The 13603-nt window shown below is 35.0% G+C and overlaps 1 protein-coding gene across 2 annotated transcripts in view; it reads right to left on the bottom strand.

Moving 5' to 3' along the window:
- ccdc102a (coiled-coil domain containing 102A) overlaps positions 1-13603 on the bottom strand; it is a 112468-nt gene that overhangs the window by 81871 nt on the left and 16994 nt on the right.

The following is a 13603-nucleotide window of genomic DNA, read 5'->3' as shown; positions in this document are numbered from 1 at the left end:
AAATTGTCTATATTATAACAAACTGTGCAATAGTTATTTACGTATTCATTTATTCGCTTCTATGCTTTTTTTTTGGGTTATATTTTATATAACTGTATTTATATATGTGAAATTATAAAAGCTTTTTTAATAAGTTGCTTATGGTCTTGTTGGGTCTCATGCAACGTAATTTCAATCTGGATTACAATCTATCGTGGTGTTTAGAATGACAAAAATAAAGGAAACTGAACTGAAACTGATGACAGAGAAAATTATTCTCAAAATAATGATACTAACAATAAGTTTAAGCAATAATTGTACAGTTGATTTTGTGAGGAAGTGAGGAAAAACGACTTTCAACAAATCCTAAATACAAGCTTCAGTGTTTCAATTACTTAAATATACATTCAAATGATTACTACAGTTCAATTTAGCCATATAAACTCAAACAAGCAAGTAAAAAAATATATTCTGGTATTATACTTGTAATACAACCGGTTTCAAGGTTTTAAAAAAAAACACTAAAATTCTGTTAACACTAAACATTCCTGAGGTATATGTAAGGGTTTATCAATGGTTTTTGGTCTTGTAAAGAAATCTGTGTTTTTGAAACTAATGATGACATCAGAAGTCTGATGATTTATTTGATATTATTTAGCCTGACATGTTTACTGCTCCAAATTATTATAAATATTTCCTGAAAAGAAAAAATATTGTGTTTAATATGGAAAAAAATGTGCTGCTTTTTTACCCAGACATTTAAAAAGAACTTATTTTAGAGCGGTGGTCATACTATTGTGATATAATGAAACCGTAATTTACCACTTACACTGGCCCAAGTCTAATTACACCTTTTAAAAAAAAACTATTTAAAAATAACTATTTAAAATAAAAATGTCTAGGATGTCAACACAAATAACATTAAATAAATTATTTTTTGAAACCTGAGAAGAAAATAATTGTTAAATGTTTTTTTTTTAAAAACCTTATTAACACAACAGGAAATCAAAGACAGAGCATGAAACAAGTTGTGTTTTAAATCAGATTTGAACTGTTGTTGTCAATGACCCAGACTAGTATACAATAGAATGAATAGTAAATTTACTCTGCCTTTCCTAAAAAAGAAAAAAAAAGAAAAAAAAGGTGCTCTAGCTGGACCTCACATAGTGTGATTTGTCCTCGGGGTACAATGTCCATCTTTAAAACTAATTCATCATTCTAAACATCCCCAAAAATGACGAAACAAGCACCTCATTTTTCCAATTGGCCAACATATGGTCTCATTTCGAAAAGCAAAAGAAAAAAAAAAAAAGGTAGGATACTACAGAGTATAGGTGCATGTGACTAATGGAGCCTATATCCTTTGGCAAACTAATGTATGATAATGATACCCAACAGTCTACACAAACACACAGGTTCAGTGGGCTCAAGATGAAAACTACAGGAAAAGTGCATTTTTCTTACCACAACTAATGGTGCACAGTCTTATAATGTGGGTTATAGGGTGTAAGTTGATGCAGTTTAATAAGGATCAGATGGTAGAAGCTGACAGATTCATGTGCGCGATAAGAATCCCAGAGAATGTAAAATGGAATTGAACTGGAATAATCCGAGCCAGACTGAATAATGCAGACAGTCAATGAAAGGGAGGAAAAGTAGCAGTGTCAGAGGGCAAGAACTGAAGGAAGATGGAACAGAAACACAGCAGGAAAGGGAGGAAAGGCAGGTGGAGGAAGGGAAAGTCTTTGTGGACGGGGCAGATGGCAGAGGACATTAAAGTGAAAAGGATTCCTCCTGCCACTTATGAAATACGCCACACTTATTCACAGTCTGCTCTCTTTGTCCACGTCTCCAACTCGGGTTAAAAAGACAGGATGCTTGATTTACAAACATCCTGTGAAGTAAATGCTGTGTAAAGTCTGATGTGCTGAAATAAGTTCACTACATGTGCACTGGGACAGGGAGTTCAGAGCAAGTAAAATAAAAACCACAAAAAGTAGATGGTAATTTGTAACATTACGCAAACAAATTAATCCCAGTTAATCAGGGGATTCTCTAGGGCAGCAAACCAATGGTTTGGTGATCAGAACCAGGATGTAAACAAGTAAACTAAAACAGACGGCTGTAGCAGTTTAACGCCTGTTGTGTGTTGAAGTTTCACTGTGGCAAAAGCAGACCCGTGACGAAACACTTCCTCCAGCTTGACCACGTGACGCCGGTCGGCTTCTCTGAGGCGGTTTCCCATTAACAAGGGCAAATCGGTCTTTCTTCACAGCGAGGAAGGCAACGCTACATTTCTGCAACCATATGATCCATGAAATAGCTAGACTCGCATGTAGGGAGAGAGAAATATCAAGGCTAAGGCCCACCGGAAATAGGGTTGGAGTAAAGCATGATGCCAGATAGAACTATTTCATTTAAAATGCAAATGCAATTAAAGAGAAAACAAAAAAGGGTGATTAACTTTTAAATTAAAGCAAGCAAATGGGTCTATAAGTTAATTAAAATGCTTGTGCACTATTGATCGCTGTTCATTGTGAAACTGCTGATCTCTAGCAGGAAGTGGTTTCAGAACTAGAAGTAGCATGTATTAGAGGATTAATGCTGAGCCTGAGACGTTAATCCTAAGCAAACAAAATACATTCGTTTGTCATTTCTTGATAAAAGTTACTGTATTAAAAAAATAAAATATAACCCTAACCCTATGCATGTTACTGTATGCTAAATCTGTCATCCATCCATATTTGTTATGACAAACTCTGGCGTCATTTAAAGAAATAATTAACTATTATAGCGGTGTGTATACAATTTAAAGCTTCTCTACAGCCTTCAGTTGTGACCCTGAGATTTACATGAGATACATACTTTGTAGCATTTTTATATTTATTTATTTATTTATTTATTTATTTTATATAAGTAAAAAAAAACTACATCTTCTAATGCTTTTTGTAAATCAAATTTATAATTTTAAATTCAATTTGTTTTACTTAAGGATGAAACTTCAAATCAAATTTATAATTTTAAATTCAATTTGTTATACTTAAGGATGAAACCTATATATATATATATATATATATATATATATATATATATATATATATATATATATATATATATATATATATATATATATATATAGGTTTCATCCTTAAGTATAACAAATTGAATTTAAAATTATAAATTTGATAAGCACTTCACCTCACCTTTTCAGAAAGCACTTTTAAAAGGTGACAACCACAATTCATCTCTTAATCACAGGTTACTCATATCTTTATCCAAAGATCACATCCTTGACAGAGTTCAAGAGAGTTTTAAACTCAGCAGCACCGTTATGAAACGTCAGATGCTCGCTGATTCAACTCGCCTGAAAGAGAGTGTCAAAACCACAAAACAGGTTTCTGAGAATCTTAAGACACAATTTGTCTTTTAGTAATTCGGTTCAGAGATCAATACTTTTTTCAATCCATCTTTAGTGAAATTTCCCACTATAAATCATCCAGTCTTTGTAACCCCACTGGCAATTTTTTTCTTTTTGACATCGCCTCCATTTCTTCATCATCCTTTCAATGTCGCTTCCAACATTACATACATAAAAGCCACTTTCATGGTTTAATAAAGATCAGACGATCTATTTGTTTTCAGCACTCACCACAGAGTCATTTAGAAGCGACATTTTAATTTAAATTTCTGGCTTCATTTTATTTGGATGTAGGCCAATGTGTTAATCATATAGTGCAATAATCCATAAGCTCTGCTTAAACAGCATTTATACTACCTGAAGGTGTCTATACAATTTAAAGATTCTATAACCTTCAGTTGTGACCCTGAGATTGACATGAGATGCATACTTTGTAACATTTCTATATTTAAGTAAAGATTAGGGCTACATAATAATCAAAAAAAAATATTGCAATCTCGATTCGACCCAACACACAAATCTTAAATCAGCTTTTATTTTCATGGTCAAGAGAGAAGCGTAAAGGTGGGTGCACAAGTCTTCACATTTTACTTTGCTCAGCAACATGGACACCTCCAAAGACAGTTTTTATAAGTACATACAGTATTTATAAGATATAATTCACCCAAAAATATTAATTCTGCCTTAATGTAATGATGTTTTCGCAGCCGCGAAATTACACAACCTGACACACTGTTTGTTTTCCAGAGAGGATGCGCGCGCGCTCGTGTGCCTGCCATTTTTACTTTGTGGTTGCTCAACCCTGTTCATGGAGATCTACCTTCATGCAGATTTCAGTTGCAACCCTTATCAAACACACCTGTTTGTAATTATCAATTGCTGTTCAGGTCCTAATTAATTGGTTCAGGTGCGTCTGCTCGGGGTTGGAGCTGAACTCTGTAGGAAGGTAGATCTCCAGGAACAAGGTTGAGCACCCCTGCTGTATAGACTTTGAAAGACAGGTAATAAAGTTGTAAATAACATTCAGTTTGTTGCACAGAGCGATTGTTTGGGTGCCGCACAGACAGCCATGAAATGAACATGAAAGTGACACATAATTTAAATCACATTTTACAGTTATATTTACGACAAGCATTTGATATGTTTTGTTTTGCGAACACAGAGGGTCAGTATAACTATTCTAGCCTTTATAATGTTGAAAATAATGCAAGAGGGAATCTGATAATGACAAACCTCTTATTTCACCAGTGGACAAAAAAAAATGGTCTAGTAATGTTGTCAATAACATATGACAAGCATACATCTCAAACATTATAATTCAACTTTAGAATTATGAATTTTCTGAAGTCATCACTTTACTGCGACTTACCGACCAGGACATATTTGAAGTCTGTTCAAGTCCACCGTTTCATGTCTATACAAAAATGTAGCATTTTAACCAACAGTGCACGTACACTTAGGCTTAACATTGGTGTTGCTTTACCATATGTTTGAGAAGAAGAATTTTAGCTTAATCATAATAACCTTTATTTTACATCTACAGAATTGTGAGAAAATTATGATCTTAATTTTAAGCAAAAAAAAAAAAAAAAACAATTTTTGATTCTCATTTAAGCCCGAATTGTGCAGCCTTAATAAAAAGTTATATATATATATATATATATATATATATATATATATATATATATATATATATATACACCACACTGAAAATGTTGCTTTTGAAACTTTGTAAGACATGTCTAAATTAAAGTTACTTCTTGCAATAAGAGACTTGTTTTTGTTAGCAGAAAGTTACAAAAAATAGAGACATGCACAGGGCACAAATTGACCATGTTGACTATTCTTAAATACTAGAAAAATGTATTGTGTTTTGTAATTTTTATAAAAAGCCAATGTTACAATAAAATATACAAACATTTAGGAAAAGTCAATATTTTATTTATAATGATTACATTTTTTTTTAAATTGACTGCTCTAGTGTTCAAAACAGAGACTATTCGTTTATCTCCTTCATACAGATGGCCTAAATTTTGCAGTTAATGGATTGCAAATAAAGCTCATGTGTTTATGTCCCCAATATGATAGCAAAGACCGTCAATACCACAAGCATCACATGTGCTAGTACTGTATGTTTGTAGTAAATCAAACTTACTATATTATTCCTAAATTGCCATTCATTGATGTGAAAGCACCATTTATAACCCACGTCTCCATTGACATATTTTTCTGTCAAACACTTGGAATTTAAACAAAATCAAAATCCCTCTGCATCTCTCTGTCTAGCCATTAAACGTCCTTTCTGATGATTAAAGTGCTTCCAAAATATGGCCAGTCAGTTTTACACTTCTCCAATAAATATCAGGGCTAGAGAGATTGAGAGAACTAATTCCTCTAGTTGCCAGTTCCACAATTTGCTCGAAAAAAAAAAAACAGACTATGTCACAGTGTGTGGGAATGTGACTGGCACAGATGCAGCCATACTCTTAATAGCAAGTTTCCTCATAATTCATGTGATTGTGAGACAAGGCAGAGATCTGGACAGCTCTCAAGGGGTCTGGATGTGAATATAGCTGCCATTAGAAGCTTGTTGTGTTTTCCAGGAAAAGAAAAGTGTATGTAGACTAGAGCTTTATAGTCAAACATTCAAAATAAACCAAAATGAGTATGACTGCCGCATCATCTGTGATGAAGTTAGGTTTATATAAACATGGAAAAGTTTGCAGGAGAAAACAGGTGGGTTGAAAAAGTCAAAGCTGGGTTACTTTCATTGAACATGCTGTATTTTTTATTTCTAATTTTTCTCTCATCTACATTTGACATATGATTCAATTTAACATTGAGCTTTAAAATTAAGCCAGCCTAAAAAAACGTGAACTTCAGACAAAATAACTCTATCATACATTTGAGTACAAGCGCTTGCTGTAAACGAAGCTTTGCATGCAACTGATGAATTGCAAAAACAAGACCCAATCTCTTCAAACAAACAAGGGACCAAACAAAATGCCCCTGATGTTCTGCAGTGCAATGAAAACATACAAACAAGTTTATGAGCAAGTCCAACATAAACCAACTAAATCTTACTGGTGTTTTGACTTTGACATTAAATTTGACTTTGAAGCAAACAGGACCAGTTTAATAGTCCAGAACAAATTGCCTCAGCAGAACATTAGTGTTAAACAGAATCTCAAAAATAAATTACATTTCATTATATGGTCTAAAAAATGCTGGGTTTCATAACCCAACATTAGGTCAAATATAAACCAATAAATTGTTGGGTAAAATTTTTAATAAATTTGAACTAGACTTTTCAACCTAATCGTTGTTGTTTTCTTATCTGACCCAACGTTGGGTTATGGCAATTCAATTATACTTTTAACCCAATAGTTGTTTTTTTTCCCCATACACTGTAAAACCCCAAAAATAAGGTAACTCAAACTGTTTCAGGTAACCGATTAAAACAAACCATTTAAGTTCAAAAACTAATCCTAATGAGTACTGCGAACTTAATCCATGAGTAAACGAAGCAATTTGAGCACAGTAAAACACAATAAATGGAGAACTCAAACCAACTGAGTACTGTAAAACCCAATAAGTTGCGGCAACTCAAACCATTTGAAGAAACCGATTGCAACAAACCATTTAAGTAAAAAAAACTAATCTATACAAGTACTGTGAACTTAATCCATTTAAGTAGAAGTTATGAGGTATTTAACTCATTACCTTCAACACTGTGTTCAAAACTTATTTTAAATGAGTAGAATTAACGTTCAGTAAATGAGTTAACTACACATTTCATTTGATAAAGTTCACTGTTTTACAGTGTATTTGACCCAACGTTGAGTTACGGCAATTAAATTACACTTTTTAACCCAACTGTTGATTTATGACAACCCACCTTTTTTATTAAATTGCATTAGTCAACCATAAAATTTGACAAGAACCGAGGTTAAGTATAAGGTAAACCAAACTAACAAATATGTTTTTATAACAATTTAGCAAATAAAAAAATGATTATTTCAGATATTAAAACGAAAACAAATAAAAAGAAAAAAAAAACATTTTACAAAATGCAACAAAAATCATTTAATAAATAAAAACTCCATTATATAATAAAATATACCTTTTAAATAATAAAAAAAGATAATTAGAATAAAAATTCAATGAAAATATCATACATAGGCTGGAAATTCAGTACTCATTTTAGCAGTGAACTTCAAATCATGGTTCCCACTCTGAACCACATGATAAATTCCTTGACTTTCACCGACTACTAAGCTGAAATTTCATGACCTACAGTACAATAAACCGAAAAACAGGAAACTGTTGTGTTGAGCACTGAGTCGACAGTATTTTAACAGCTTGGTGACTATTTGATTCAAGTGATTGTCAGTTGACGAGCGAGAAATGAATATGAATGGTACAGAAAAATAATCAAAATAGGCAAAACAAGTGAAACAACACAAGAATTGAAGTAAGAAAAAAAATCAATTATTTGCGAGAAAAAAATGATACTAAAATTTCCTGACTTCCAATGTTTAGCATGAAGTTCTGTTATATACCAGAAATTTTATGACCAGTGGAAACACCATTTAATAACTAATGGAATAGTCAACAGAGATCACTTCCCCTGTGCTCGCCTGTTACTAATAAACTTGGAGGGAAACTGCAGAGTAAGAGTAAAATAACTCCAGCCCCACCCAACAAATATATTTTTACTATAGCTTGCTGTTTGACTAGTGTGCCTGTGACCAATGAGACCATATCAAAGGCCCATAGGAAACCACTTCCTCCTCCATCCGTGCAGGCCTCGTGTGTGCCACGGCTATAACATTTACAGACAAGGGTCTAGTTCCACTCCAACATTTCATTACAAAATCATCTCATAAACAGCATCAATGAGGAAGCATTGGTTCTCTTTTAGCAACCTGGTCTAGAATAATCAATCCCATCAAATATCAGCTCTTCAGGAGATTTCTTCAGACTTCAGTGCCACATCACAATTTACCTACTTATTATAGGTGCTTTTGCTTAGAAAAAGTACATGCTTTTGTGTGCCCCAAGCTTTTAGGTCAAACGACTTCAAAATTTAACGGACAATTCTGTTGCTTAGTTTCCTGCCCTGTCAGTGTCCTTGACACATGCTCAATTCCTCAATCCACAATACTTGACAATTTTAAAGATGGAGCTGCATGTTAATCTGCCATTCACAGGTCTTCCATGCAGATAAATCTCTACGTTTCTGTTCATAATTGTGCATTTACAAGTTAAAGAACAGATGCATAAAAGTTCACAATGCTGTTGAGAAGTACATTATGAATTTTACAGATATTTTCCCATCAGGATAGATATTAATCAATAACCATTTAAAACCCCTTTACCCAAGATACCCCACTTAACCGTCAACCTCAAGCATACACCATATGTGCAGTTTTTATCAAATTAACAACCAATATACAACGTGTTTCAGGCAATATTAGTTATTATATAGTTCACAGATCTAGACTTGAATTGCACCTGAATTTCTTTTGATGATATCAAATTTACTTGTTGCGACTAATTGCTAAAGCTTTTATTACGATAAAGAGTAAGGGGTGTAATGATATTACATCGAACCAAAAAACTCTCATAGCAAACAAGGTTGTGAATCTAGTGTTAAACTTCCATAACGTGGCTGGTGCCACAGTCCAAGCCTTGTCTCTTTAGAAAACTAAACCAAATTGTACAACAAGCCCAATTGTGGCATAGATGTATCATTACACCTGAAATAAATGTTGTGACAAAATTAACACTGGACGCAAAAAAATTGTTCCTTTTAGCATTGTTATTTTAACTAAGGTAATTGCTAAAAGACAATGCATTACAGTGAAAATGCATTCAAAAAAACAATTGCAATTTTGATTACGTTTTATTATGCGTAACTACAAAAATACCTTTATCAATAAGTTTAATAAAAGATTTTGTAGTTTTATTGTACATTTAATTCAATTAATGTTAACTACTGAATCCTCATTACACAGTTAACATACAATAGCCCTGCCACGGAGTCTTCAATCAATTTTTCAGCATGTAGTAGCCCAGATTAATGTGTGAAATTGTTGATGATTGAACTATTAAGCTAACCAAATAGGTCTCCATGCATTTGGTGCCATTATGAACACCACTGCAACTACAATGGGAGAATTCTTAAAAAGGCACTCCATGACTATGAACTTAAATAATAAATAATTATTCATGGTATTTTACAGTGCCCACGATATCAATAAAGGATGTTTATTATCACAATTATATTGAAAATAGCTATTATGTTATGTTGAAATGGTGCAGTGGGTAGCACGATCGTCTCACAGCAAGAAGGTCACTGGTTCGAGCCTCGGCTGGGTCAGTTGGCATTTCTGTGTGGAGTTTGAATGTTCTCCCTGTGTTTGCGTGGATTTCCTCTGGGTGCTCACTGCTCGGGTTTCCCCTACAAGTCCAAATACATGCGCTACAGGTTAATTGAGTAAGCTAAATAGTCCGTAGATTAGGTGCGAGAATGAGAGTGTATGAGTGTTTCCCAGTGATGGGTTGCAGCTGGAAGGGCAGCCGCTGCGTAAAACATATGCTGGATAAGTTGGCGGTTCATTCTGCTGTGGTGACTTCTGATTAATAAAGGGACTAAGCCAAAAAAAAAATTAATGAATTATGTTGAAATAACAACTATTGAATATCGGCATATGTCCTGATATTCCCATTCCAAATTTTTTGTATATATATTATTTTGTTAGAACTGGTATTATGTCGACTGGGATGCAGCACAGGCTTCAGGTATCAGGGTAGTATAAGATACACTGTGCATTCCTGAACAGTGACTCAATGACAAACGCATATATACACAGTACTGGAGTACCTACAACACACCAAAGAAAACATCCAGCTCTTACACGACCACACTGATGATCGCTGGGTGTAGCGGCAAAACAGATCCTCTTGTTCTCTACAGTTTCCAAAACACTGAACTAGAAGAAGACAAATATGCATTTCCAAAAATACCCCAGGCTCTTATTTTATGACGTAGCTTTGAGCAAAATATGATGAAGACTGAGAAACTTCTCCCAAGGCCTAAAAACAGTAGATCAAACTACTCAACATGAGTAAGAAAACTGTCCTCACTTCAGACTGAAAAATTTGCTACCATAATAAAGCCATCAAAAACAATCAAAGTAATGAGTCGGGTCTTTGAGACTGCGAATGCATTTGTCATCACGATGACTGAACGTATAAAAGTGTAAGACCAGTTAGGGTAATCAAAAGCTATGGAGCCTGAGAGGCAAAAACTGCAGTGAAATCTCAACTGAACTCCGTCTGAGAGCTGAAAAGGCCCAATTAAAAAAGTCAAAACACAGTCAAAGGAATGTGTCTGGTGAGCAAGAGACTGTTGCAACACACACACACACACACACACATAATGAATCTTCAGGGATTTAAAATGTAAATCAATAGCACATTGCAAAGATATTTTTGCTCACTTCCATGAATGAGAGTATCTGAGTATGTTAATATAATCTACCAAAATTTGCAGCAGAGAAATGTTTTTGCTTTTGTAATCATGCAATTTTTACTCATCTTTTGATGATTTCTCTATACACATTGAGGTATATAGAAAGGGGTTGAACAATATATCCATTACAACAAATATTATCAATGTTGAGCTCTTACAATTCATGGTAATTAAATTTTACAGCAAGCTTATATAGTAATACTAAAATAAAATTAAAAAAAATATTGCATCATGTTAAAAGAATAGAATTATCAACACAATGACAGCATGAGCTTAAGTAAGAAATCTGCTAACCAGAAAGTACTGTCAGAGCTATTTACTCTAAGAAAACGTGCTAGTTGAATGCTTGCCCTCTGTTCCATGTCTTGTGCTCAAGACATTTTCTGTTCCATTTATTAGTACTGCAGTGTTCTAAACTGTACTATAGTAACAGCAGAACCACATTTACTAATTGTTATAAGTCTTGCATTATTACAAGCACAAATCGTCAGCGCCAGTGGTGCAGTGGTTAATGCGTCGACACAAGAAAGAAAGAAAAGAAAGAAAGAGAGCGAAAGAAAGAAAGAAAGAAAGGAGGGAAGTAAAGGAAAGAAAAGGGAAACGAAAGAGGAAAAGAAATGCAAGGAAGGGAAAATGAAAAAGAAAATGAAGGAAATGAAAAGAACCATTAATGGAAAAGGAAAGGAAATGAGAAATTAAAAAAGGTAAAGAAAAGAAAGAAAAAGTAAGGGAAAATGAAGGGAAAACAAATGAGGTAGGAAAGAAAATGGAACAGAAGGAAAGAAAAGGAAAAGAACAATTAATGGAAAAGGAAATAGGAAATGAAAAAAGTAAAGAAAAGATAGAAAAAGAAAAGAAGAAGAAAGGAAAAGAAAATAAGCAAAGGAAAAGGAAGAATACAGGTAAAGTTAATCTCCCAAACTGTTAGGCAATAACCATTACATTTTTTATATACATTTACATTTGTCAGATCAGTTGCAACACAGCTTTAAAACCAAACTGATTTTACCAAACCATTTTATTCATACCAGACTAAAACACCCACACACCCACACCTACATCTACACACACCCACACACATCTACCCGCACACACGCTTCTGCACGCACGCACGCACGCACGCACGCACGCACGCACGCACGCACGCACGCACGCACGCACGCACGCACGCACGCACGCACGCACGCACGCACGCACGCACGCACGCACGCACGCACACACACACACACACACACACACACACACACACACACAAAATCGGTAATCAGTAACCCTAATTTGCTTAGCGACCAGAAAGCCACATAATTAATATTCATGAGCTAGACTGATAAGTTTTATAAATGTGCCCCCCGCTGCTAAATGCAGACTGATGAGGACAGCAAGCATCTACACTAATTAACACACAAGGTTTAGATCCTTTCCTTGGGCTAAACATCTTCCATTCCTGCGATGTATGTGCTACGGCTGACGTGATGGACACAGAGAACAGCATAATTACACTCCGTTGACACTTAACTGGACTGGCGAGTGATTTGCATTCGACACAGTAAGCTGGCTATTGATTTCAGGCCAATCAGTCACTCTGTGCTACAGACACTAGTGACTATACAACTGCTGCTGCTGGGAAGTGGTCTCCAGATTATATATATATGGCTACGGCATATTGGCTATGCATAAACCAAATAATTTACTAAAACACATCAAATGACCAAGGTCTTTCTCAAATAATAATGTTACATACTGTATTTAGTAGAAGAAAGAAGAAGGGTTATACAGGTTTAAGGGTGACTAAATGGTGTCAGAATTCCCTCAATTCAACATGAAGTGAAGTTGCGAAGCTGGTAGCTTTCGAGAATTCTGCACCAGTGTCAGATTGCCATTACTTATTCAAAAGGATAGATCTGCCTCAGAATGAGGGCCTGAGAGAGAGGCGATACCTTTTAGCTGCTTACTCCAGCAGCAAAAGTGCTGAGGTCTCTGCATCTGTCCAAAATCCATATTCATCGCAGACAAGGTTCTCCTTTAAGCAATAGTTGACTTCCCCAAAAAGGTGAAATTTGCACAGCTTCATGTCATTCTGAACCAATATAATTTACTTTCTTTAGTGGAATACATATTGTGAGGAAAGTTAACCATCAAAGGTTGTGAACATGATTAAGTGAAGTTTCACAAGCTAATTTTGAGAGGAACACGTGATATGATCCACTACAGCTGGTCCTTATCTAGAATCATTAGCTAGCCTATCGGATCATTCCAATATTACTATAAATTTCCTGCATAAACTTCATTCCCCATCTTCGTTTTAGAAAACCCCCACTCTATCTTTCCCTTCTCTCCCTCCTCCTCACTTTTAGGATCAGGCGACACGGTGGCTCAGTGGTTGGCGCTCCTGCCTTGCAGCAGGACGGCCAATAGTTCAAGTTCTAATTGAGCCAGTTGGCACTCTCTGCTCGGAGTTTGCATATTCTCCCAGTGTTTGCGTGGGTCTTCCCCGGGTACTCCGGTTTCCTCCCACAGTCTAAAAACAAGTGACATAAGTGAATTATACTAACTGTAACAAGCACTTAACGCATACAGTATATACTGAATCAATTCTTATAGAACCACCTTATTAACCAAAGAATAGGTACAAAAACGCACTGGGGGGGCTCTCGAGAAATACCTGA

The sequence above is a fragment of the Danio rerio genome, chromosome 7 (genome assembly GCF_052040795.2).
Source record: "Danio rerio strain M-AB ecotype USA chromosome 7, GRCz13ab, whole genome shotgun sequence".
In the NCBI taxonomy this organism is placed as follows: Eukaryota; Metazoa; Chordata; class Actinopteri; order Cypriniformes; family Danionidae; genus Danio; species Danio rerio.
Note: the sequence above shows the minus strand (reverse complement) of the source record. Positions and strands in the feature narration are given on the sequence as shown.